The 25,386-nt window shown below is 44.2% G+C and overlaps 1 protein-coding gene across 1 annotated transcript in view; it reads right to left on the bottom strand.

Moving 5' to 3' along the window:
• Positions 1-25,386, bottom strand: part of ARAP2 (ArfGAP with RhoGAP domain, ankyrin repeat and PH domain 2) — a 1,270,949-nt gene that overhangs the window by 705,409 nt on the left and 540,154 nt on the right. The window lies entirely within an intron of this gene.

The following is a 25,386-nucleotide window of genomic DNA, read 5'->3' as shown; positions in this document are numbered from 1 at the left end:
GATAAAAATCGCCGCAGCTCGGCATTAAAAATATCGCCGCTAAACCAACATAGCGATAATTATCGCTAGTTGTTGGTAATATGCCCCAAGGTTCCTGGCAACGGCTGAGGTACGGTTCTTCCGATGCCTGGGTGAACTAGGCTAGAGATGGGCCAGAGTTCACACCATACCTGATGAAGGTTAGTGGCAACCTGGAAAGGCCACAGTAAAGATCTCACAACTGTGAACTACAACAAAACAAATCCGATCACTGTCATGCCATTTTTTACTGAACAGTGCAGCAATGTACAACTCTTGCTCAGGGTCTACGTATGCATTACATACTGTGAAGCTCGTTGCAGGAGAATTTGCTTGTGGTGTTAAAGGACGCTACTCAAAGTATTGTCGAGCAGTTTCTCAAAAGGACATAAAGTAGCAATTCCCTTCTACTTTTACACTATGCTTGTATTGGTACAATTATGTGAAATATTCTTAACTACGAAGCTTGGTGGATGGACAGACTACAAAGACATGATTTTTATCTTTTGAAAAAGGAGGCTTTAGTACATAAGCAGGATAAAGTGCACATTTTGCTTCCTCTAGCCTGTTGCTCTACAATTTAGTAATATCCCTTTCATCAAAATGATATTAACAGCAAATCCCCATGTCCCAATCAACAACTCAACCCAACCCATTTGATCTAACATTGCTTTACTCTTTCTCCGCCATTTCTTAACTCCATTTAAACTTTTCAAGGCCTATCAATCAATATCGGTCCTAAATTGTCCCTCTGCTTCACTGTTCCATCTTGAATTGAGATCTACCTGTCCTGCACTGGGTCTTCCAATTGCCTTAAGCACCACCACTTCTTTAAAAATCGAGACCTACGGGTCTCTTATCCTACTGGTTGCCATCAGCGCTGGTTTCCTCACCTAATTTTGACCTGTCTACAGGCAAGCCTACCTACCTTGAACCAGGGCTTAAACCCTCAGTTGTTCCTACTTTTTGTTACACCTTTTTCCAACTTACATCACACCCACATGAGTACCAATTTTTTCTCCTAGTTTTAGGAGGTCCATGAGCGATAAAGATCTGGGGGCCAAAGACATCTATGATTGTTAGTGTGGAAAGGTAGGAGGACTTGCAGTGATTTCGGTATCCTGTTTGTGGCAGGGCCAATTAAGGTTGTGCTTTTTTCCACAGTTGTTTCTTGTAGGTTCCTAATGTTACTAGGATTTGCTGTCTGTATGCGTTGTTTTAAATTTAGGAGTCATCATATTGTTTTAGTCAGACCCTGAGTTTAGAGAGTTTTTAGATTATTGTGGGCATTCAAAGTAGGAGTTTCAAGTTTATCTGTTTACAATTGTTCAGTAGTTTGCTTGTCCTTCATATGCTGGGTGTTTTCTTCTTGGTTAGGATAGGTCTACATTTTACACCCATGTTATTTCCTTGAAGCCTTTTCTCAGTGGATAGTAAAAATCTCCCTTGAGGTGTTTTGTTGTCCATCCGACCAACAACTCAATCAAAAGCTTCCTATTGTGTTTATTTTCCTGCAAAACCACCCATCTCTGTTAAATTAAATGCTACTGGTGGGCTTGCAGCGCTGATTGCGTCACCCACCAAAGTATCGTTGTAAACCTATCTCAGTCCTCTGCCAGGGCTTGTGCGCGCAGTGTTACTGCCGCTGTGACATGACACCTAAAGAGTGTGCAATGTCTGGGACCCCCTTTATTCTGCATGTCAGTCACCCCTAGCTAGCCCTATGGGCAGGGTGCATTGTCGGAAAAAGATAGGACATGTACCTTAAGTGTGTGACATGTCCTGGTAGTGACAAACAGCCAGTTTGGTTTCTCGCTACTGTGGGGCTGCCCTCCCATAGGAATGCTCTGGGGATTCCCTGATAAGTGCTTCAGTGGTAATTCCTGATATGAGAGGAGCAGCGTGGTCAAGTTTAGTATATTTGGAATTGTAATAATAAATGCTGCACAGTGGTGTGCGCAGATGTATTATAACTTTTTTAAAAATGCCACTTTTAGAAGTTGGCATTTCTGTGTGCTATGTATCTGCCTGCCTGATGTGAATTGCATGTCTGGCATTTGAGTGACAGGGGCTGGGGAGGTGTGTGTGGCTCCAGGAAGGGCAGGGTGAGTCAGCACTAGGTTGAATGGGACATATACATTTGGATTAGTGGAAGGAGTAGTGCTCTGACCCTGAATAGGATTGTGCCTTTCCTGTACAATGCTGGCTCTGCCCCCAGTAGTGTGTCCGATCACTGAGCCCCTACCTGACCAAGGTGAAGAGGAGCCTGGTAAATTGCTCCAATTCCCCCCTGAACCAGTTTTTGCTGGTTCCCCCAAGCCCTGCACTGCACGGCAGACAAGGAAGAATATACTATATAAATATTTGGGCCATGACCCCATGATGTTGTGCTGTTCCTGGACTTGCTGCTGCTGGGGGCCCAGGAGGAACCCCCACGAGGGCTTGCCGCCCTGCTGGAGGGTCTGGTGTGCTGGCCTCCCTGGGCCCAGCGGTGCCGCTTTATACTTTTATTGTCGAGCGGGTGCCCACCCACCACTGCGCCAGAAAACAGAGCTGCCGGCCCGACCACGAAGCCAAGTGGCCTTGCCTGACTCTTGGCAGGGTCCAAAATAGGAAGAGGCTGCAGGGCCTCCAATCGAAGCGCGGCTGGCCGGAGTAACGGCCCAGTGAGTGCCTGTGAGCAGGCGGGGCTTCCGTGAGCTGAGGGAAGCCCTGGGTACATCGGCAGAAGATGAGGAGAGTCCCCGAGGAGTGGGGGCTCTTCGAAAGCCTGCCGCATGGACCTGAGGAGTCCTGCCCAGAAGTACGGTGAGTGAGGCTGAATGGGAAGCGCCCCGAGGGGAGGGGCTCAGCCGGAGCCTTGCAAGCTCAATTTCCGACTTCCCCAGTCCCCAAGAGATCCGACGAGGGGTGCCAGGTTTGAGGCACATTGTCGCTGCCTGAGAAGACCCGCCAGAGAGCGAGCCGCTCCAATGATGGGGGCAATTTTGTTTAAAAAGCCCCAGAGTGGGGCTCCAGAGGCGCTGCCAGGGCCTCTTTATTTTTCACAGCCGAGCCGCACCAGTGCGGGAAGCTGCAACGTTTGGCCGCATTTTTGTTGTAGAGTCCCTAGGTGAGACAAGAGAGGCACAGTGACCCCAGGCCTCTTTTCCCTCAGTGGCGCCGCCATAGCGGTCAACTGTAACGTTGGGGCACATTTGTTGGAAGAGCCCCATTGGGGGCCCAGAGGGCACAGCGAGTGCCAGCAGCCACAGTTTCTTCATAGGTGCACCGCAATTAGCGGAAGCTGCAACATTCAGGCCAGAGTATATTGAGGAGTCCCAGTGGGGACCCAGAAGGCACAGTGGGGCCAGCACAATTGCACACTTGGATTCTGCTGCAGTGGCAGCCAGCCCTGACATTTGGAACACAGGGGATTTTGTGGCCCTTTGAGAAGGCCAGTTGGCCAGTGTATCAGTAGGTTGGTAGGGCACAAGGCCCTAATGTGATTTATGTGGTGCCTATGATAAATGTGATTTATACACCCTGATTTATGCCTCAAATGTGATTTTTGATTATGAGGTTATTGCATACTATGTTTATACTTAGGAGGTTATTCTCTAATTTGAGGTTTATGATTGGGACGGTATTTCATACTGTGTTTAAGCTGGTGAGGTTTATTGCATATTGTATTTATGCTTATGAGGTTGGCGCAGAATGTGTTTTAATGCTGATGTGATACTGATTGCATAATATGATTTATGTTGCAGCATATAATGTTGAGTACAGTGTTTTGCCAGTAGTTACTGGTTGTGTTCTACATTTACTATTTGTGCTTTGTGATGGTTCTGACAGTGGCCTAATTGGCCCTGTCATGTGTATGTAATCCCCTGTAAATACTGCCAAGTACCAGTTGGCACATTGTATATTGTGTGATTACTATTCTAATGTGTTTTGGATAATACAAAGGCTATTTTTATGTATAACCTTGTATGGAGTGCCTTTTGTGGTGTGCCTAGTGTGTTGCTGCTGTGTGTGTGTTGCACAAACGCCTTAGACATTGCCTCTTGGATAAGCCTGACTGCTCGTGCCAAGCTACCAAGGGGGTGAGCAAGGGTTATCTTCAGCGTGTAACTCCCTTGCCCTGGCTAGAGGGGTGGTTCCTGCCTGGCTTAGGCGCAAGTCCTAGCCAACCAAACATCCCATTTCTAACAACATCCAATCAGTGTTCCTACTCTCTGAGCCGCAATCAACCAATCAAATTCCAACACACATTGTTACTGTTTCCTCATGTACAGTTGAATCCCAAACCATTCATCAACCAATCATTGAACTAAGTACGACTAACATCTAATAAATTATCAATTCCAACTAGAGACAAGTTATTCATGTGAACATACACATTCAGCAACAGCTTAAGATCTAACAAGAAACTGCTCTAAGTGCCCTCAACAGTGGTCCCAACCATGAATGTCATTTAGGGGTCACTGGGGGTTTCTACTGTGACCCCTGGGCTGCCGCTGATACCCCTGGCACCACCATTGCGACCCCTGGCCTCGGAGGTGGCAAAATCCGTGCCAGGAACACAGAGGTAGCTTGTTCTTATGCATATTTGGTTGGGGCTCAACTGTCCATGTTTTCTGTCTATTTTGAATTATACGAATAGTGAATATTACCTTATTCGCTATTAGCGTAATCAAAAATGGAATAGAAAAACGTGGAATATGACCATTCCTGGCATCCGAGTTAAGTAAAAGAACTGCTTTAAAAATGTATGTTGTGTGTGTGCTTGTAGGTTGTAGTATGGATGTAAGAGTATGTGTGTATGTGTCTGCACGTGTAAGAAGAGTGTATGTACGTATGAGCATATGTGTGTGAAAGTGAAGGTCAAAGGGCATATGATGTGTGCTACCCAAGGCATTTTGGTGAATTGACGTCCATGGTTCCAACCACCACTTGGTGGAAGGTCCCTCCTCGAAAAAAAATACACTTGGACATTTGTCCATCAATTCACATGCGTATAATATTCCTTGCAATCCTACCAAAAAAACTACAAAGACACTAACGAGTCCTCACCTTCTCACACTCAATCACATGCCCAAAGCCAAATAGTATATGGGTGAGGAGCCCATGTCTTGCCCCACTTACACTATGCCGCCCATACAAAGGATATGCTGAAACCTTGTGTACCAGAAATAGCACAGCACCCTCAAGCTAAGGCTTTCATTCTCCACTGCGCACACCCAGCAGAAAATCTCACCTAGGCAGTGAAAATATAGATGTCAACCGAATGTCACCAGTACCTCCTCCCCCACTCGTCCCGGTATTGTCTTCTTGGCATAAGCCTCCTATCTTGTCAAACACTATCATCTCCACTAGTCTGCCAATGCCATCTACACTGTATTGTCCCACAGGCCTTCAATGTTGTGTGGGGCCATCCAGCACCCTAAAAATTTCCTCCATCATCCCTTTAGGCACAAGAACAGAGAGAGTCATAATCCTGTCCCCAATGGTTTGCTCTTTATTTTTGCCTTCTCAGCAGCACCTTAAGTCCCACCCCTACCATCACTCTAATCTCTGTGAGTCCTATAGCAGCTCCTGCTGTCACACCTAGCCTCCTGCAGGTAAACTCTGTTCCCATTAACAGATTGCAGTAAATACCCACAGCCTCCTCATGCTCATGTATGTCATCCTTGGGCCACTTAACTTACCACTGGCTTTCTTGAACTCTAATAAGCTTCCCCAAAGTTAGCTCACCCTTCCTCCGCTTGTGCCCTACCAACACATAAATGCCCTATAACTTCTTTCTGAAAGCCTATATGATTCTCTTAAGTCATCTTCATCATTGCTATTTACCAGGCACTACTTTGCCACCCAGCGACTCTTCATCATTACCTGCCATCTAGGTACCCAATACCCGCTATATGCTCTGGTCAACATCTTAACATACTGGATGCTTCCATTTGCAGAGCCTTGTCCAGTCATTTGTAATAATCTCACCTCTCACTCAGCTGCACTCACTGGCCTCACACTTCATTACTTTCTATAGGGTGGTGCACCACCCTTCCCAGCTTTTTTGCTCCAGACCCCTGTTAAACCAGTGAATTTGGCCAAGCCTCCACCTGGGCCCCATTATCTTGATGATTCTCCCTCTTCTGCTTCTTCCATATATGTCAGCCCACTTTGTAACTAATTTCAATTCCAAATGTCAATCTATAATGACAATCAATAGGGTAACATTGATTCTCCACTCCCATATCCTTCCTTAACTGGTGCCCATGTATTAAAATATGGTACTCCTCCAACCTCTTTCGTATCTGTCCCAGTCGTCTTCTGCCTTTGCCACCAATGTGCCATTGCCCTCATGCGTGTAGGAGCTGACGTACATGAAATGCACAGTCATTGCAGCTAACTTACCCAAAAAAGCAGTTCCCATATTGACCGTGAAATCACAGTAGTATCCAGTATTTTGAGAAAGCCACCCAAGCCACTAATAATTCTTAGTTCAATCCCCACAGACCCTTCTGCTAACTATGCTGCAACGTCAAGATTTCCAGAATGCTTGGCCAGTGTTTGCCAAGACGACCAAAAGAAAGTGCTTAAATAATAAATTATTGCCATCTAAACTACCCATAACTGATAATGCTAAGAGAGAAGAACCACCATGTCAATAATAATGTGGATGAGGGTAGGCAGTATCTAAATGTAGTACCAGTCCTGACCTTTCCAGAATCCCAAACTCCGCTGCAAGACCATTGTGCGTAACACAGCCTCCTACAGCCCCTCTGGCGCAGAGAGACCCAGACCCTGCAGGGGGCCCCCAATCCTTCAGGGTGGCCCCTTTCAGCTCACGACCAAGGAATATCTGTAGGAAACGGGAGACTCGGGCCCCTCGTCACATTCTGCAGGGGAGCCCTTGGATGCAAACTTACCAGGATTGTACCAGCATGGCTGGTGTTTTCTTTCCAAGACAAGTAAAAAAAGGTCAAAATACTGCAAAATCTGTCCCTTTTGAATAACAAGTGAAAGCAACAAATGCAAATGAAACTAGACATAAGTTTTTTTAGAGGCATCTACACTTTTTACAATTAATTAATAATGTAAATAGAGGCCGAATTAACATTTAAAGAAATTCAGAGAGTTTTCACAAACCGTTATTTAAATATCACAATCATAGTTCACTCCAACTCAATCCAATTATTGAAGCTCGTTTTGCTAACTGTGCTGCTCCCAGACAAAACACAGCTTCCCGGTACACTATCCCTGTCAGTTTCAGGGGGGGGGGGATCTTGCATTTACAAAGTTGTTGCTAAATCTTTTAAATATGGGAGAAAAAGTGTCTTAAAATACTGCTTCTCACTCTGAAATTCCGTATATGAGGTATGTTATGTCATGTTATGTATGGTCTTAAAATGCTGTAGATTGTCAAAGAAAGCCAAGGACAAGAAGACAGCACTATGGTTTCTGGAACTTCTTTGGAAGACTAGGAATAAACTGCCATGAGACAAGAGAAACTGCCATGACTGGAGGAGAAAGAGTTTTGGCCCAACTGACAGAGACATGCCTGGCATGAAGAATAGTCACAAGGATACAGCTGCCCAGGAGAGATAAAGTCTGCAGTCCAGCTGATCCTTAGAGGACAAATGAATTGAATGAACAATTATATTGATCAATGTAATTTAAATACCAAAGGAAAGGAGCAGGTCTTGTGCCAATTCCCCCTGACGCTCTTATGCAGCTCTTGCCTTGCTGCCTGATTCTGTTTACTTTCCTTGTGTCCCCCTCTTCTAGTCAGACGTTTTCCTTTTTGTATAGTTTAGTTGTGTCCCCTTCCCCTTGCTATTCAGCCTTTCTATTTTGTATTCATGAGCCCACCCATTCTCCCGCTGCTTAGTTGTTAACCACCTTCGCAGCCACCAGCCTCCCACCAACCCTCCTACCCCAGGACCTACTTAATGGAGGCCGCAGCATGGGCGTGCCAAATGCACGACAAAGGAATGACCATCTGTGCCTGGACCGCACTCAGCAAAAGGAGCCCTGGCCCTACATCCCCCACCAATACACCTCCAACGAACTACAGTCTCTCAACCTCCGGAGAGACACCCATTGCTGCTAGCCCTCGCCTAGAACCACAGAAGGCATTCATCTGCCAGAACTGCTGTTTCACCTGCAGCGTCAACCCCCCAATGACTCCAAACAACCCAGGACCCGACGCTCCACTGCCCGCTACTCAATGTCATATCCCTCTGCAAGCATGCCACTGAAGTCTGGGACACCATAAGGACCCTCGCCCCCAACATGATGTTCATCAGAGAAACTTGGCTTACCTTCTCATCGGCACCTGACATCGCCACTGCGACGAACCCCGGCTATAAGCTGCTACACCGCGACCGTGCTGGCAGACATGGTGGAGCAATTGCCTTCGTCCACAAAGACACCCTCCAATACACCACCCCAGACGACAAAAGCATGCCGATCATGAAACACCTCAACTTTCAGATCAAACTTGACGCACAAACCACCATCAGAGGAACCTTCAAATACAAACCCCTGTCCTAGCTTCTGCAATGCATCTCCAACTACATCGCCCCTCCTGGCAGTCGACTTCCATCACTACATCATCCTAGGAGCCCTGACCTTCCACCTCGAAGGACTCAAATACACCAACTCTGCCACCCTTCTGAAGAAGATGAGCAACATCAGGTTCTCACCCCTCGACTCCACCCCACACACATCACAGGACACAATCCGGACCCTATCTTCTCCTCCACTGACAGAATCAAGTTCTCCCACATAACAGAACGGACCTGGACAGATCACAGCATCGCCCACCTCACCCTCACTGGCTCACCACAACACCCACCCGACCCTACCAAAAATGAAACAAAGTCACAGAACCCCTCTGGACCTCTGCCCTCAAAACACCCAGGCTTGACCCATGAAATCAGCTCTCGATCTAAGGTAGCACAACCACCATGAATTCAATCCACTCTGGTACACCCACGGATCCCTGCCCACACAAAATCTACAACCTAGGAAGAGAATAAATCAACAACCCACTCACAAAGATCTTCAACATGTCCATCACGACAGTCACCATCCCCGCTGCATGGAAGCATGCGGAGGTCAAGCCTTTCCTGAAAAAACCCTCAGCCGACCAAAGAGTACTCAAGAATTATCGATCCATTTTGCTACTCCCCTTTGCAGCCGAAATCTTGGAGAAAGCCATCAACTGCCAGCTCACAGAGTACCTCAAAGAGAACAACCTTCTCGACATCTCCCAATCTGAACTCAGCTACAGACTACATCAAACGCCTCCTCGACCAAGGGGAAATAACAGCCCTCATCCTCCTCGACCTCTTGGCGGCCTCTGATACATCTCCCATCAACAGACCGCACTACCTGGGCATCCAAGGCAATGATCTCAACTGGATTGCCTCCTTCCAACCAAGCACAGAGGATCCACCTATGACCTTTTTCCTACAAACCCAAGAACATCATCTGCGACGTCCCCCAGGTTTCTTCTCTCAATCCCACCATCTTCAACACCTACATGATGCCTTAGCAGATATTGCCGGCACCCACGGAGTCAACCTCATCTCATATGTCGTCACGCAGTTCATCCTTTCCTTCACAGAAGACACCAACACCACCAGAGCCATCTTCCAGAATACCTTGCCCGACATCACCAAGTGGATAAAGGCCAACTGCCTGAATCTCAAGTCAGATAAAATGGAGGCACTCATCTTCGGAAACAATCCTTTCCCCTGGGATGACTCCTGGGGGCCCACTGCACTCTGCTCGGCTTCTGCTCCCTCTATCCATATACTCAACCTCAGAATCATCAGGGACAGCCAACTAACCAAGCCAACTAACCAATACCCTAGGCTATGCCGTCTCCTCCTTCTGCTTCCACAACCTCTGCATGCTCTGCAAGATCTTCTGCTGGATCCCCATCTCCATGAGGAAAACAGTCACCCCGATCTCCTCTTCAGTCGCCTCGACCACAGCAATGCACTCTATGCCAGAGCCACCAAACAACTACTTAGATCTCTCCAGACCAACCAGAACACCGCAGCAAGACTCATCGTCAACTTACCCAGGAGAACCAGCACTACCTCCTACCTCCGATCACTCCACTGGCTCCCTGTAAGGAAAAGATGCCTCTTCAAACTCCAGACTCATGCCTCTAAGTCCTTCCACAACTCAAGGTCCGCCTACATCGACCACTGCCTGATGTTCCATCGGACCGCCAGGGAATGCCAATCCACCTTCCTCGCCCTAGCCCACACCCTACATGTTCCGCCAAAAAAGCTACCTCGCCACCAAGTCCAGGAGTGACCTTTCCCTTCACCTATGCACCAGTCCTTCTGTTGAAGAATTCAGAAAAAAGCTCAAGACATGACTCTTCGAACAAGGATGTTAGGACCCAGCGCCGGTGTTTCAAGTCGCGCTTTTCAAGAACTCTTTGATTGATTGAACGTCCCCTCCAGAGAAGCAGGTCTCAGGAGTAAACTTTTGACCAGGAAGTCCTGCAGTGTCAAGCAGGAAAATTACCATATATATAAACAGGCGAGTGAATCGATGCAGAAGTGCCAGGTCAAATATGAAGAGATATCCACATCACCACCTGTCAAATACCGAAGTATGGAATGCTGAGAGCCAGAAATGTGTTGGAATGATTTATAAGGCCAAAAAGAAGATGCTTGTGAGCCTTTTTGTCTTTTTCTCAACCACCTTTCTTTTTTGCACTGACAAACGTTACAAATATGTTATCATCCACATAGTGCTACTTAGTCCAGCAATTCCAAAGCTGTGGGTCATGAGATGATTTTTGATGGGTTGGAAAAGTCCAAGAAATAAAGGCACCTTAAAATTCTATGTTTATCTTGTTACATTTGCAAAGATTCAAAGACAAATGACAGGCTATGTCTTTTGAAAAATTGGTGCTTATTATTTTAAAGTGGGATGGGTGTTTACTTATCTTGCTATGACTACCTAGTGAGATAGTTTTTAAAGTGAGTTTTGTAGCAACCTTGCTGGAGTTCAGGAAGTGCAAAAGAAACGGCTTTAGGATGTCCTCTTTTTTTACAACACAACACAATGTAAATACCTGTAAATTAAGTATATGAATTCAGTAGTTAGGAAAGCAAAAATGAAGCTAAGTCGTGTAATTCTGAAGTGTGCTGGAAACAAGATCAAAACAAATTAAGCAACTTTACTTGGTGAATGGCAAATGACAATACTTTTGCCGGCAAATGATGATACTTGATGCCGGTCAAAGTGCTGCGCTGATCCTGTTAGACCTCAGCGCAGCCTTTGACACGGTTTCTCATAACATACTGTTAAATCGTCTGGCCACTGTGGGAATCTCAGGCTTTGCCCCGGAATGGTTCCGCTCCTTCCTGAAAGACAGATCTTTCCGGGTGTCAGCTCCCCCATTTCTTTCCCAGCCCCACCCCATCGGACAGGGAGTCCCTCGGGGCTCTGCACTTAGCCCATCCCTTTTTAACCTATATGTGCAACCACTCGCCGCAGTGGCTAAAGAATAGGACCTCACGCTGGTGTCATACGCAGATGACACGCAGCTGGCCATCACTCTCACCGAATGTCCTTCTACCTCGGCCTCAAGATTTAGGGATGGTCCGGCTGCTGTAGCCCAGTGGATGACAGACAACTGCCTGCAGCTTAATGCAGGCAAGATGGAGGTGCTGCTCCTCGGAAAGAATACCAGCCACTGGAACGAGCACTGGTGGCCTTCGTCGCTGGGCACCATCCCACCTCCTAAATCCTTGGTCAAAAACCTAGGCGTCTGGATGGACTACTCACTTAGCTTCCAGACCCACACAAAAAAAGTAGCAGCTACCTGTGTGGGCCTGTTGAGGAGCCTCAATCCGATACTCAGCTTTTTTGACCCCAAGGTTTGTCAACTGATTGTCCAAGCCACAATTCTCTCCCGCTTGGACTACGCCAATGTCTTACTTCTGGGCACCAACAAAGCGGAGATAGCACGACTGCAACGCGTGCAGAACACCGCGGGAAGAACCTTGGTCGGTCTCGTCCGCAGATGTTCAGCCAGAGCTACAACTAGAAAGCTGCACTGGCTACCCATCGACTTCTGAATCCAGTTTAAAACACTCATCATGACTTATAAAATCCTTAAAACTGGATGCCCAGAACTTCTCCGCCCACTCCTAACACCATATGTGCCACAGCGCAACCTGCGCTCACTAGGTCAACACCTACTGATTGTACCCCGTACAAAGCTAGCCCGTACTGGTGGACGCTCCTTCAGGGTGTTGAGAGCCAAACTATGGAACACCCTGCCACTGAACATCCGCTCACTGGAAAATCTGTCTGCCTTCCGGAAAGCCGTCAAAACCCACCTGTTCCCCTCTCCCTAGGTCTCCTAGCTGTCTTCCTTCTATTCCTCTGTTAGAGTTTCCGTGGTTCCTCAGCGCCGGGACGCCTCTTTGCTGGGGCAGCTGTTGCGCTTTACCAAATACTAACATAACATAACATAACATGATAAATATTCACTGAAACCAGATTTCCATACATTATCTTTTAAGTGGCAAATAGTGTTATCAGTAAACCGGTATGTTTGTGCACAGCTAGTGCTGTTTCAATGGAAAATATGATGCCTGTAAATTACAATGCACTGCCACACAATGTTTTAGTTACAATAAAAAATCTTCTCTTTTGTCCATTAGTGGCAGGTGTATCACAAACATTTGCCATTTTAAAAAGTGGGTCACGAAGTGTGAGGTCCTGAAGACTGTGCTGGAAGTGGAGCCAGGGCCTACCTTAATTTGTGTGATGCTCAGAGGGAGGCGAGGGTGGTCATCAGAGATTTTTGCTATTGAAGCATTTGTATTCACATTTTGGTTGTCATGTTCAGTACCAACGGCAAAACAAAAAAAAATACTAAAAACAAAAATTAAGTGGGACATTGTTTGAAATTGGGTTACTGGTTGGCTGGAGAATAAGCTCTGGTCAATCCTAGTCCGGCTAAGGAGCGGGCAAGCCCTACATTAACCTGTGCTCACCCTGTGATCGCTTGGCACAGAGCAGTCAGACTTAACTTAGAGGCAATGTATAATGTTTTTGTGCAACGCTTCAAACAGTAAAATAGTGAAAATCCAACACAAAGAGACTGCACACCAGGTTAGAATGATAGCTCTGCTTTTAATAAATAAAACAAGACCAAAACAACAACAATCCAATTAGCAGAACTGGAGATATTCATTTTTAAAGTTTATAGTGAAAAATAGTACTAAATAGCACAAAGTGCTATTGGGGATATCTGGCCATGCGGGACACGCAGCACAAAGTCACGATTTCAAGTCGACCATGATGGAGTAAGGACTGGCTATGGGGACCCAGTTAGGCCCACTGAACAAAGTACCTTAAATCATGGTTGTGGAGGGTGGTGTGGATCCTCGTCAAAGATGCGTGGCACAGCAGAGGCAATGCATTGGTTCCAAGATGCGGCAAGGCTGTGGGGCGATGTCCTGTGGCGTCGATGTGGAGGATCCTGCCTACGAAGCTTAGGATAAGAAGCCCGGTGTAGAAGATGCAAGGCGCAGCTAAGGCGATGGGTGATTCCAATGAGGGGTGAGGCTGCGATGCAGAGTTTAGTCATTTTCGTCGAGGCTCCCATTGACGAAAGATACAAGGAGCTTGATCAGCAAACGTGTCACGCAGCAGCGGTCCCGAAGGCGATCCGTCAGTCTCAAAATGCTGGAGGCGAGTCTTTTGCGATAGGTTCAATACACGCAACACCAGCGATGTGTCAGTTCGGCTTGCTGATGCGCGGCACAGACGAGCAGGTGCATAGGTTCTGCTTGGGGGTGCGTTGCTGAGCAGAGAAGATGCGTTGGCTCTGCGGGCATGCACCTTAGGCCCGCTTCCAAGGGTTCAAGACGGGGGTGACACCACTTGGCAGGGTAGACTCACAGATGACAGAGTCCAGATGCAAAGGTTGGAAGCCTGTTATGTCCCCGAAGCTTCAGACCAGGAGGCCAGCCAGCGAAACCTTGTAGTCACTCTTAGTTCTGGGGCAAGTGATGCAAGTCCAGCCCTTCTCACCCAGGCAAGAGGGCAGCACACAGTAGACCAGCAGATAGAGTGCAATCCAGAAGAGTGGCAGTCCTTTAGCAGCACAGCAGCCCTTCTTGTAGGCAAAGTATTCACAGGTCCAGAATTGTACTGACTTTGTAGCGTCTGAGGTCCAGTACTAATACCCATTGGTGCCTTTGAGGTGGGAGAGACTTCAAAGGCATGCCTTTGAAATGCACAGAGATCCTCCCTTCCTGCCCAGGCAGCAGACTCAGTACAGGGGTTGAGGGGGATAAGTTGCCCTTTGTGTGTGGATAGGACACAGCCTATGCAGGTGTAAGTGAGCCTATGCCCAACTCCTCCCTCCCATCTGCCATTTTTAACAGTGCATACAGCAAACCTTTGCTGGACCAAAGATGAAATGAAAGACCATCATCAGACAGTCTTGCCAGGAAGGAGGCAACCTGTTTTCCTTCTCATCAGGTGACAACTTTGGACCAATAGCCTAAAAACATTTTCTAGATAGAAGAACGATGGGCAGCCAGAATGACATGTATTCCTTCTGAAGGAAGATTGAAAATGCCTTGGATGATTCTGCTCAGTCTCCACAAATTAAGTGTACATTATAATGGAAGTTCAGGACAGCAAGTCTTCTGTATTCATTTGCCCTGATGTTGAGGGAATCCTCAAGATGATGAACTTACCGGGAGTCCTGTGAAATATCAGTCACTGCCACGGTCTAAGAGCCTCTTCATGGAGGGTATGAACCCTCTATCTGCCATGCTTTTTTTATAACCACATGGCATTCATATTGTGCATCAGCACCTGGATTAACTGTCCTTGATCGAAGGGAGAAAAGCTTGTAAGGCCAGCAGGATCGCACTTAACTCCCAAAGATTTATGGGGTTATATTCCTCCATTGAAAAGAAAAATCCTCTAGCTGCACTTAATCTAGGTGATGGGTCAAGGATAATGGTCACCCACATCACCCATCACTAAAGATTCTGGTCTGCCTCAGTAGACAAACTGATTCTGTTAAAAAGACATTGCCAGTGTGGAGCCAACTGCAGTTGCAGATTCAACTGAAGTGTCATAATACAGTGAGAAACATGCTCATTTCTACACACTGATCCTGCATGACACACTCCTCTAAAGCTTTTAAGCTTACATGTTTTCAGGAGAAGACGAGGATGGATGAGTTTGTAGAGCGTGGTCACCATTTGGACAGAAGCCTTATATCTCAGAGAGATGCTCTTATGTCAAAGACCGAAATTAAGGTAAAAAAAGAGTACACATACCATGAAGCCACGTGACTCTTACATGACTTGCAGATGGTGGCGGCCATCTTGAATAGCTAGAGCATAAGTTCCTCATGGTCCGTAGAATCTTACTTAAAGTCCTGACTTTCTGCTGGAAGTCAGAATTCCTGTTATCTGAGAAGTCTGTGCAAGAAATCTTTGAAATCATCAAAGAAACATTCTCAAACTACACTTTAGATCTTGGTGTATGTGATACTATGATCAAAACATGACGAATATCCCGTCTGCTGTGTTGCAAGTGCCATAAGATATAATGCATTTGTAATAGGGCAGGCAGGCTACCCGTCATGTTTGTGACAGAGTATCCCATTCGCCGAGATCTAAATCAGACTTGTGGACTTGCACTTGTTATTTCCCAGAAGAGTTATCTATTACGATTACAGGCTTTCTTTTCACACTTAGTTCATTTTCATTAAGAGCCATCCCTCAGGATAATGAACACTATTTTTCCACCTTACTATTTTCTCCAGGAGTCCTTCATTAGATGTACAATCTCACTGCAGTTGATCATTCCACAAGAAGAGCTTCATTTGGATTACAAACTCAATCTTTCACTATATTATTTTGCACCAGAGGTTTCCAGCTAGCGTGAGAACTTAAAAATGAATAGAATGGTTTCATATGAGAAGTCAGGGGAATTATTTGGGCACATAATTGTTGTTGCAGGTCAAGTGTTGTATGGTAATTCTGAATATATGATTATCAAAAGTGTAGATTAACTACACCATATTAATGAATTTATTGTATTTTACAGTTATCAGCCAATAGTAACCCAGAGTGCGGTTTTCAGTACTCAATAGCAATATTGAGTTTCTTTTCAAAATAGAGAGTGGCAAATACAGGGAGTGTTAGAAGAGAGTGTTAGCAGATACAGCAAATATGGTATCAGACGTTAACATCCAAGGTCAACAATAGCCTAACTAATACTAAAAGTCTTCTTTTGTTTTCAGATATCAGCACTGCTGCAGTACAGAGCAAGCTCAACTTTGCAGCCAGGCAGTGTGACAATATCCAGTGTCTACGTTTCTCTCTCTTGTCACAATCTCTTTTCCCTAAGTCTACTATTAACCAACACAGTAGCAGTATGAGGTTGGCTGGGAGTTTGGCAATGTGTGGTGAATTACATCAGTGCTGCTGGAACCTAAACGTCAAGGTTAGTGCATCGTGAAATGAAGGAAGAGCACGTGACAAAGGGTGAGAGGCAACAGCATGGTGTATGAACCAGAACAAGACCCCTCAGTAGTGTCAGGCTAAAACAGGAGCTTGAAACATCAGCATTATTTACTGAATGTCCCAGACTTGTGGTGGGGTGGGAAGGACTGCAGGGCAATTGTGTCCACCATGACCCAGCCAAAGCAAATACCCTGAACAGGAAGATGATGTGATCTGGGGTCATTAAATCAAAACCCCAGGTTTAAATGTAACAAGGCTTATCTGCAAGTGGTCCAAGACTAGCTCAAGCAAACCAACCTACTTCAGCCAGTCATCAATGTATGAAAATATATGTATCCCTGACCAATGTAGAAGGGGCGCAACCACAATGTTAACTTCATAAGGGCTCAGAATGGCTGATGGCATGACTGTGAATGGGAAGTTTGACCATAACAGACGCCTGATTCCATTCATACCACCGGACCACAATACTTACTGGGCAAGGACAGACTACTACTCCTAACCCAGCTACCGATTTAAACGCTCCGAGGAAGCCCCACACCAGATGGCCGAGGTAAAGAAGCGAAACACATGTTGGCTATAAATGTTCTCACATTTGCTATGAAACACGACAAAATAAATTGGAATTGACTCCAGGAAATATTTGATTTCTTCTACTCGTTCTGATACATCCATAAGCAAATGGAAAGTGGTTAGACCTTACTACAGTAGTGAGACATTTTGTTTGGAAGTGCATGAATAGGAATCCCATACAGTGGTCAAGGTCCAATGTCAACAGCACCTGAACCATTCAGAGAGTAATCAGTTGCTTAGTGAGTAGCACCAGCAATTCTTTGATCAAAATACTGGCATGATCCACTGATGTTTGAGTGTAAATTTAGTAGGCATGAGAATTGTTGTCCATGTAGAGAAAACCATAACCAACTTGGCCAACTGGAGGACCCACTGGCCTATAATAGAGTGAATGTAAGGAAAGCAATGCTTCATCAATCATTCATTCTCACCCACTGGTCTCAATTGTTTACTTGAGGATGAACTAAAAACATTTGGAGGTTGTACCTGGAGAAGAGGATGAGGAATGTTGCTCCTGTTGCTAACCTTGCCCCCTGTCACAACAGATGCCCCAGCAGTAACAGAAAACACTACAATGTCTGCTGTATTTGGTGCAAGGGCTTCTGCTGATGGAATGAGTGATCCCTCAATTATCCACTAAGTTTTCGGTGCTGCTGATGGAAAATGATGAACATTTGAAAGGATCTCGATGAGTGAGTCATAACTCTACTGCCCTGGAAGTGCTGTAAGGCTGCATCAGGTTTTTCACAAAAAACTCAGGCTCATCAAGGAGCATATCTATAAGTGAAGCGTGGACATCTTTAGAGAAGCCAGTGGTACTCATCCAAGTATTCAATCCTTTAAGGACTTTACAGAATCAGTGGTTTCACCCCAGAATATAGGATGTATTTTGAGCAAGCTGTCCAAAGTGTACTATCTGACGAAAAGTGTTGTGGAGATCACCAAGCAATGCAAGTAAAAATGCATGTGCCATATTCCACAGTGCATGCATATAGTTATCTGGAACGCAAACTGTGTTCAAGGAACGCATAGCAACAATTGTCTCTGATTTCCAGTTGGAGAGATAACCAGTAAAGAGTTTGGATTGACCTTACTTGTGGAGTCCAGCATTACTAGACTTTCTAAAGTTGGATGCTGTGTCTGACATGTAGGTATAGAGCAACTCAATTCCACCCTCTGTGAGGGCTGAGCATGGATGAAACCAAGCTAACTGAATCAGGTTGATTAGGGCTGTGAAGAATGTTAACAACAGTTCTGAGCCAGCCGGAGTCACTTGCAAAATGTATGTCATGAGGAAAGCATTGGTCTCCTCAGTGGTGAATTGTAATTAGAGGAATTATGCAGCTTTTCAAACTACCATCACAAAAGAGGCCTATTCTTGTGCTTCCCAGGGGTGAAACTCGGGCAGATTAGAGGAGTTGTCTGACCCACTTTTTACAAGTTAATATAATGGTCAGCATTTGTAAAAAGGGGTGGTAGCAAATTATCTGCAATTGTGTTCATGTGAAACAAGTTGAAAGCCTTCTATTGCATCCACGTCCAATCCAGAAATGGCGGTTATCCCTCTGCAGTACAGCTATCAGGGCAGAGAAACAAGTAGAGAGTCCACATTAACCTGAGGATTTACTTAAGCAAAGGTATACCTCTACATTGAATGAGCTTTTGCAGAGAACTGTTTTGGGCCATATGCCGGAGCTGGGGATATTTTTGAAACTATTGTCAGTGAAGAAACAGCTGCTGATGTATAAAGCAAGAAAGCTTTGTAAACTACGACTCTGATGTAGTTTTATGAGGTTAGCTTTCCCACCTAGGGGTGACGCAGGTGAACTTAGTTCAGTGCACCAGCTATGAATGTGAATGACAGGGTATAATAGTCCTGCAGACCCTCACCAATATATGGTTGATGTGAAGTCATTGCTTTTGGGTTATTAACAATCCCTAACATGGGATTAGGGGCACAGTGATAACAGTAAACCTATTCCGTTCTTCACAATACCAAACATACTGCAATAAAAATAATGGAAATTTATGACTAAAAAGGGTTTATTATAAACAGGACAAACCTAATTCTTAATACATCTGAAATAACCACTAAGTATAACATAAAAACAGCAAAAAGGCATGTTGTAAACAACGAGAATAAAATGATTGAAATGTCATCCAAAAACTTACAACACATAAACCTACTTCTACGAGCTACCCTGGGAGAGCAGGTAGTAATGTAACTTGTAATCTAGTTTCTTAGGAAGAAGTGACACACTGCATACCTTCTTGACCACTCAAGCAGTTGTTATCAAAAGAGTTGTGAAAGGAAGTGTTCCCTGCGAAAGGCAAACACAAGCTGTGTTGGCAGCGTTCTCTGGGGACTTGGCTATTATAAGTGTCAGGCAAGCTGCAGCTATTACAACAGTTTCCTTTTCCAATCTAGTACCTGGTGAGAGCACATGGTGAGGAATCTGTGATTGGAAGTATCCATTAGAGATTACCTTCAGGATGGAAAGGCAAGGGGCAGCCTTATGTATGTGGTATGGGAGTGTCCCGTGATTCACACCTACTGATTGACAATCCGAGATACAATGACAAAAGTAATGGGAATCCCAATAGAGGCTCACCCAAAATGGATGTTGTTGGGGTATCTCTGAAGTAGGACTGCAATAGAAGTTATTTGTTGGCATTGGGTTTATGTTGTCCACACATGATATTGAATGTCATTGGAGGTCTAAAGTACCCCCCCTCCATAACAGAAGTAATGAGTGGGATGGATTAATACTCCAACTCAGATATAGATATATTTTTGTATAGATATGGAAGATGCTTTCAGAAGCATAGCAAGATATGGGGGCTTTAGTGGGAATATTGATATATAGTTGGACGCACAAGTGGAGCAGACAAAGGGATCTAGAAAACATCATGCACCAGCCAATGTCCGAATGTAGAGATTTCAAATTAATAAGTGCTGCAGAACCAATTCGCTGGAATCAGTGGTTGTGGTGGGATGCCTGGGAGGAGATGGAAGTGTGGGGGCTGTCTTTGTCGCTTGGTTATTTGCAAAGTATGAAACTAAATCTGTTGGAAAATGCAATAAAAAGAACAAATAAAATCAAATTTCCATTTGAATATTTGTTTGTTACTATATGGGTGGTAGATTGTATATGACTGTGTTTTACAGATCATAATCCTATAATGCCTATTTTTTGGATGTCCATGATCCTTGTTAGAAAACACATCTGCACCTGGATCTTTCAAAGTGCTTTGCGTGTTAAACTGATACTTGACCCAACCAAGATGTCGTTCCAATCAAAAAGTAGCAAAGACACACTATAGCAGAACTTTAACTGGGGAATCTTCTTGTATGTTACAGTGAAGGATTGGTGCAAAACGATATGATTTTTAATTCCCTGCACATAAAAGCGCAAGTCCAGCTCCCTCTTTTCCCTATTTCTGCGCCAAGTTCAGGTACGGAGGAACCTAAAATAATTTTTAGGACTTCTGAGTAATAAAGTACTTACCACAAGCAGCACAGAACTGCATTTTTAGGATGATCATCATTGTCCAGAAAAGACTGGTTGTCCTTGTGCATACTAAAATATTCAAATAATACAAGAATGTGTCCTTTTTATTTTTTATTACAACCTGTATGAGTCACTGGTGTAGATGCAATCACTTAGCTGGGAAAGGAGACTACAGGCATGGATGCCAAGTTCTGTAAAGTTGTAAACTTGGGAGTTCAATACTATTGTTCATTGAGGGCTATTAAGACATCCTTTTTCGCATTCCTAAACCCATCATCTAACTACTGCAAAGACCTACACATGTTCAGTAACCAACATCTGAGCAAAAACACCTTTTATATAATTATAATTAGGTCTTAACGATGAGCTTAAATCTGTCTCCTAACCTCACCTCTGACTTCTTCACTAGAACAGCGCAAGAGGGTGATGCAGAAATAGATGTATCTCTGAAACACAGTCTAATAAGATCACAGCATTGAAGAAGCAATCACAGCCAAGGCACCCCAAAACCTCCCGTAGCAGGGCCGTCTTTCCAATATTCAACGAAGGTACAGTGAGATCAGGTTCCATTAATTCTCTAGGTATTACACTGCTCCACAGTACGTTCAGTGGGAGAAATAACTATGAATCTATAGTCCATCACTAACAGGCATTGTAAAGTATGCTCTGTTTCCATGGGGATCTCGAAAGCCACAACTGTTCTACCCCCAAGTGTTGATGGACGAACTTAAGCAAGTGTTAGACAAGTGCTATCTGTGAGCAGAGTGTCATCAGCATTCTTAGCTCTTGGTTCCTCCAGAGACCTAGGAAGAGATTCTCAGAAAACTGTATGCAACTGAGTTTCACATAACTGCAAGAATGGTTATGCTAGTAAAGATAACTGACAGATGTTGATACATGTATTCATAATCGAAGGTGGAATTGAAATTTAGGAAAATCTGCCAGTCGAATGGAATTTCCGTATCGATAACATTATGCAAAGGGGAACAATTCCTCCTAAAAGCAGTAAACACCCCGATTACGTATCTGAATTCATTCTTTAAAAAATCTTGAGAATGTGTGTGTTCATGGTGTGACAGTAAGCAAAACCTGCTGGCTTTATGGGTGATTGCAATTATGGATACAAATCATGTGATTTTAGTGGAGAAAAACACGAGGAGAAAATTCTAAAATGCTCTTTTTCCCGACCCATAAATTGTGAATTCTCAGCCGATAAGTACTCCACAGATGTAAAGTTAGTGAGATCAGGTCTACACTTAAAGTATACCACGTTTATAGTTCCACGCACATTCCTCTGGATTTTTACTAACCTCAAAAATGAAAAAATCTAGCAAAATCCTGAGTGCAGCCATATATATCACAGAAACACAAACTACTGTGAGAATCTGTCTCTCAGTTGCTCAAGAGCCAAGTAACAGGGCAAAGCTAATGATGCCAGCCTTTTAAAGCTCTGTTTGAGCAAGGCTATACGAAGGGGTTCTTGCTACGGAATGCACGTGAATACGCCAAGGCTACATCTCTACCTCAATTACACAAGTATAATTGACCATCTTATGTACATCAGTGACGTAATGCGCTTGATAAGCTTGGTACTATGGTAGAAAATATTGTCAGAATAGACTCTGACTTAAATATGGAGTCCTAAATATGATTTAAAAATATTTCACCCAATTGAAGTTAATAAAATAAAACCTACACACAATGGGGCAACCTTTTTGAATATTTAGGACAGAATCTTGATACTATATTTCTGTAGATGATATTCTGTCTTAGAACCAAGCTTGAACCCTTTGTTCCAGTGTCAGTCACATTTCACACAATGTAACCCCCTTTTCCAATAAAGATGTTTTTCGTTACTCTTTTAAGAAGAGGTTGAGTCCAGAGGTTTCCTACCTGCTGTAGTTCCACCCATAAACTCACAGTGCTCAGTAAGGTAGACAATGTGGTTCTTTCACTGCATTGTGTAACTAAGATTAGCAAACAGCTGACAGGAGCAGGCAGCACACAGAGATATCGCAGAGCCCTTTAAAAGGGACATTTTTGTATGAGGGACGTGTCCCCTCAATCAAAACAACAGATGCAGGAGCAATACCCCTCAAGCAGGAAAGTCCATCCATCTGTCATATTCTCTTCTACCATCAAAGGTCCACTCACCACATCTTCTGACTGATTGACAACTGCCAACACCTAGTCTGCTCAGTTTGTTTTTCTGTGCAACCATCATTATCAGAAAACCAATATAAACTATGTACATACTTATGTCTTGGCTATGAACTACAACTTGTTTTGTGAATGTTGTTTGAACACTCAGTTTTTTCAAAACTCAAAAAAGTAGCAGACTGTAATGATGAACTTGTGCTAATTTGGCACAATATTTTTCGGTTTCCTGTATACCATTGTGATTATAACATCTACATTGTAAATAAGCATTGGCAAAGCCAATAGGGCTAGCTTCGAAAAGCTAACTCCTGCAAGCACAGGTATGCAATATTACATATAGGAAGCATTTGAAGAGGATGGTGAAGTGATATTTTCAAATATTGGTATATGCGGTTCATAGCTTTTTGTTTTCTGTCAACAGGTTTGCTCATCTCTCCACAAACACAACTTACCTTTATAATTTAAGTTATCCCCTTAGGTTCTCCATTAATTGTTTCTTTGCCCTTCTACCTTTGTTTTTTCCTTTCACCTATATCCATTATCTCTTTGGTCACTATCTCTTCTTTGTATTACCACTTTACCATTGTTCCAGTGAATAGTTTTTACTGGTGATTGTTCTCCTAGTTCCAAGCTGCTCAGCTTGTGTGTGTGTGTGATGTAATAGAATGTTCATGAGTGCATGTTTTGGATGAGTGGTCAGTTGGAATGAGTGGGGCTGAGCAGCAGGTTGCTGTTCCCGGTGGGACTTTTACCATCTTACTTGTAACTGAATAAACCTACCTCCTACATAATCTACACTACTGGCTACGGGACCTATTACCTACAAGGATCCTACATCGTTTACAAGATTGGCGACGATTTTGAAAGAACTACACATGCAGAGACAAGAAATTAACCAAGAAACTAAAAAGATGATTGCCAGAGTCTGTAAAGAAGCTTGAAATTAAGCCTGAGCAACACCTGGAAGCAGTAACGGCTCCTGGTGGGAGTGTTACCGGGTGGTGATTTGGGTGGGGGAGGGGCAGGGTGGGGGGTAGTAAACACCATAATACGGATGAATGTAGGTAAGTTCACAATTAAATCAATAAAACAAATTGTTTTGCACGCGCTGCATCACATTTGGCGATGCAGTACGTTCAATTAAATTTGTTTTATTGATTTCATTGTCAACTTACTTGCATTCATCCATATTCCGGTGTTTACTACCCCCCAACATTCCCCTCCCCCGCCCCACGTCATCGCCCGATAGCACTCAACAGGAGTCGCTACTGCCTGGAAGCCCTACTGGTGTCTTTACAAAAGATAGCCTACAGAAGTATGTTTTGGGTGATGGAGTTTGTGAGGCTTTAAATCTGCTAGACTTCAGTGAACCTACATGCTTGAAGATCAAAAGATTTGTAGTATCACCTGATGTTGAAACCTGCGTGATAGAGCTAGATTTCATCAAGCTTAAGCATCGCTCTGTTTTGTGTTTCAGACAGACTACATTTAAAATGGCACTCAGATTTTGGTGCGAGTGAAAACACATGGCACATGAAATATTAAATGCTTTTTAAAAGGGGCACTTATGGTGTATTCAAAGTGAAAGACATGAAATGAGGCCTGATCAAAATGCTTTCAGTCTGAAATGCTTGTACTGAATTAACACGTGTTTTTGCAGTGTAGGGAAACTTGTGATTGCAGTTTCCTTTTTAGCTTTGAAGATAATCATGGAATCTGTTCTCTCCTCTCAGCTCCTTTTCCTTGTAATCTACACTCCCTGTTCCTGTCTAAAGAGACTTTGGCTTTGTTGCATATTTAGACAATGCATATTCAGTTCATAACACGTCTTCTTATAATGTGTATTAATTAACCAAGCACCAACACAACACTCGGGGCAAACGCATTTCGCATGAACAGCAAACTAAAACATTAGAGCATGTTGCTAACAGTATTTATTAACTGTGTGTGCTCTGAAAATTTGCACTGGTGCATGTTTATGCTATGTTGTACATTGCACATTTTTGCATGTTGTGCACAAATAATAGAAAAGCTGCTTTAAACTAATAGCTTTGCTAGGTAATAACTAATACAGGGTACTGGTATGGGGAAGGAGGTAAACATAATTTTTTTTTCATTAATTAATACTCTTTTCCGTTTCTTTTGTTTTGGGCCCAAAATAAAATGGATGCCTAAGAATCCAGCATGGCTGAGAATTGTGCTGAAATGAGAAACGTATGCACAAGCTGCATGAACTGCCAAGTGCCTCAAGTGAAGACAGATGGGTCAAGGCCACAGTGAACTGTACACTCTTGTGTTGAGAACTGCTGGCGAATTGTGGGTGGGGGAGTAGTTGGGGTAGATTTTAGGTGGACGGTTTTTCTTTTTTAACTAGGGTACGTCTAGCCTACCACCCTCTAGGATTACCGTTTCAAAGCCCTGTACGCAGCCAACGATATGATGACACAAGTATTGTAAAGACTTCACGGTAATACTAATCTGTTCACTTCTAGATCTATAGTGCACCGTGTTATCATTGTACGCCGCTGAGCCCCGGGATGTCGGCTTACAGGCTGTGTCAGGAATTAGTTGAGTGCACAATATGTTTGCTT

The sequence above is a fragment of the Lissotriton vulgaris genome, chromosome 3_2 (assembly GCF_964263255.1).
Source record: "Lissotriton vulgaris chromosome 3_2, aLisVul1.2, whole genome shotgun sequence".
NCBI lineage: Eukaryota > Metazoa > Chordata > Amphibia > Caudata > Salamandridae > Lissotriton > Lissotriton vulgaris.
Note: the sequence above shows the minus strand (reverse complement) of the source record. Positions and strands in the feature narration are given on the sequence as shown.